The following is a 3,156-nucleotide window of genomic DNA, read 5'->3' as shown; positions in this document are numbered from 1 at the left end:
TAGTTAATTTTATTATTATTTTTAAATTGTCTGCAGACAGTGTACCCCTTATCAACTGAACCAGGGCAGACCACTTCCTCTGCCCTGCCCATGATGTGCCACTGTTTTTATCCCACTTACAGATATGAGGGAAATGCAAGTCAGACATATTAAATAACTCTCCTAAGGTCACATTAAAGGCTGCGAACCTAAGACTTCTGACTCCAAGTGCAGTATTGTCCTACTATACTTCCTCCACTACAGATAGGACAGACGGAGCTTGTTCTAGGATATAGTACTTGGATAAAAATGTTATATTTCTTGAACATTAAAAAATAGATACTGCCTAAATCTTCCTAAATTCTAATCCAAACCGAGACACACTCTTGCAATAATATTCATTGCTTCTGTCCTTCACCCCATCTCTCTTGGAGTCAAAAACACTAAGGAAATTAATTCTTCCTCCTCTCTACTTCATGTGTCTAATCAGTCACAAAGCCCTGTTGACTCTATCTTCTAAATATTGCTCACATTTATCCCTTCCCATCCTCGGTAAGGGTTTTGCTTCATCAATTAACCTCTTTCAAGCAACCTCCTTCCCCTCACTGGTTCCTTCCTCTGAGTATTGAAATGTGCTCGTCATAAACAAAAACGACACAAGCATTCTTTGTCCACCTTCCAGTTTTAGCTCGCCGTCACCCCTATTTCCTTTCCTTTGTAGTTAGGCTTCTAGATTCCGGATGCTTCTGATCATTGGGCACATTTTCTCATCTTCCTTTTTGCTCTTCAACTATTGCAATCTGGTTTCTGCCTTATTGCTTATTGGAAATTGTGCTTGATCTAACTGTCAGATCTAATAGTCACCCGCGGGTTTATGCAATCCATGATGGACACTGCTGCTTGTTCCTGGCTGGCAGGTGTGATACATTTTAGAGCAGGAACCTCCATTCCCTTGGTGATGAGCTCAGCCACAGGCCCACTCACTGAGGCTCTCAAGGCCAGGAGCTTGATACGCAGTTCCCATTAGTACCGACTGAATGCTGCATTGTGTGTCTATCTCCTCTTCACCTCTATCTCCAAGTCTATCTCCTCTTCACCAAGAACTTGCAATGCATTTTGCCACAAGGCCTTTAGACTTTGTAAGAGTTGGGGCACCCTTTTCATCTTCCCTCAAAACCCACAAATTCCGTAACATCCCTCCTAGGACAATGCTTCTCATCCTTCAATGTACATATGAATTGCCTGGGGATCTTTAAACGCAGAGTCTCATGTATTAGGCAGGGTGAAGGCCATTTCTAACAAGCTCCTAGGTAATGCTGATGCTGCTGGTTGGAGGACTACCATTTGAAGAGCAAAACTTTTTAACCACTCTATTTTAATTACCCATCTGGGCCCAGGCTTCACAGGTAAGTCTTCCCTACCTGGCAACTTCTTTTATCTTTGAAATACATGAAAAGCCTGTTAGCTCCTCACCTGGAGGAAAAGACTGGCTGTTAGAATATCCTTTTGTAATTTGAACTCCCCCTATCCCTTAATAAATTCCTTTTTTGCTTAAGTGAGACAGTGCCCTGTTAGTATTGCTTATATCTAAAGTACCCAATCCATACACTGCCTTTTTGAAATCTCTTCTCTCCACTGTAAATGCCTTAATTCAGACTCCTTCATTTCTCCCCTGTGCTATTACGATGTTTCAGTTGCCAGATTCTCCTCCTACAGTCACTCAAAAAATAACTTTTTGTGTATCTAGCAGCCTTCCAGTGCTAAGTGCTAGAAATCTAATTAAAAAATCATACAAAGTTCTTGCCATCACAGAACCTATAGTCTACAATGAGAGGCAAGTAATGCTTAATCATAAAAACATAATTATGGGCAGTGGTATGCCCTATAAGCCAAGGAAGGCTTCTCCTGAGACTAACACCCATGTAGATATGGGGATGCAAGGGAATTGGGGAAGGAGATGGAGTTTTCCAGGCAGAGGGGAAAGCACGTGCAAATGCCCTCAGATGGGAGTTTTAAGGAACTCACGAAAGGCCAGTGTAACTGGAGTGGAGCACAAAAGAAGGAACATGACCCCAAATGAGACTAGAGAGGAAGCAGATGTCAAATCATGCAGTGCCTTGTAGGAAATATTAAGGATTGGGGCCCTTATCCTAATTTAAATGGAGAAAGCCATTAGAGGGGTTTAATAAGTGAACGACATGATCAAATTTATTTTGTTTAAAAGAGCATTCTACCTATAGTGTAGAGTAGGGGCTGGATGTGGGAAGTTCACAGCAGTAGTCCAAAGAAAAGAGAATGAGAGCTAAGATTCAGGTGTACGATAAAATGATGGAGGAAGTGAATGGATACAAAGATATTTAACAAGTGAAATTCCCAGGTCTTGGTGATTGGACATGGGCTGGTGGTAAGGAAGAGGAATTCATCTAAAAGGAATCCTGTTTTTGGCTTGTAAGCTAAATGAAAGGTGGTGCAATTTTCAGAGATACATATCGTGTATCAGAATCACCTTTGGGGTTTAGATTCATGGGCCCATCTTCAGTAATCCTGGGAGTCAACCAGTGAATGTGCATTTTAACAAGTGCCCTACATCAGTGGTATTCTAAGTGTGGTCCTCAGATTAGCAACACCATTACCGCCTGGGAACTTGTTAGAAATGCAAATTCTAGGACAGCACCCCAGACCTACTGAATCTGAAACTCGGGGGTTGGGGAAAGTCACTTGTGTTTTAGGAAGGCCTCTCTGTTGCATGCTCAAGTTTGAGAACACCTGGTTTAAATTATTCTGCCCCTCGAGATTAAGATCTCCGGATTTGGATCGTGTCTTCCCTTCAGGTTCTCGACTCCTTCCCTACTTGCACATGCCAGAAACACCCACAGGGAACAAAGCATCTCCCCAAAAGGCCTCTCTGTAGGGCATTTGTATCCAACAAGAGAGCCTGAGTATGAACCCTTGTTGAATTTGGTCATTTACATGAGAGCCCACTCCCGCTGTATCTGGCCAGGCAGTGGTCCCCGAGGAGGCCGACTTGAAGCCCAGGCCTCGGAGTCACCTCGGAGAGAGGTAACGTAGCGCGTTGGCTTTTGGTCAAGTACCGGGCCGGCGTCCCGCCCCGCGCTCCTGCGTAAACACGCGGTTCCCTCGGCAACGCCTGAAACCCACGTCAAAGGTTCTGCCAGG

Source organism: Rhinolophus hipposideros (genome assembly GCF_964194185.1).
Source record: "Rhinolophus hipposideros genome assembly, chromosome: 5".
Classification (NCBI taxonomy): Eukaryota; Metazoa; Chordata; class Mammalia; order Chiroptera; family Rhinolophidae; genus Rhinolophus; species Rhinolophus hipposideros.
The sequence above is the reverse complement of the archived record's forward strand: the minus strand, read 5'-3'. Positions refer to the sequence as shown.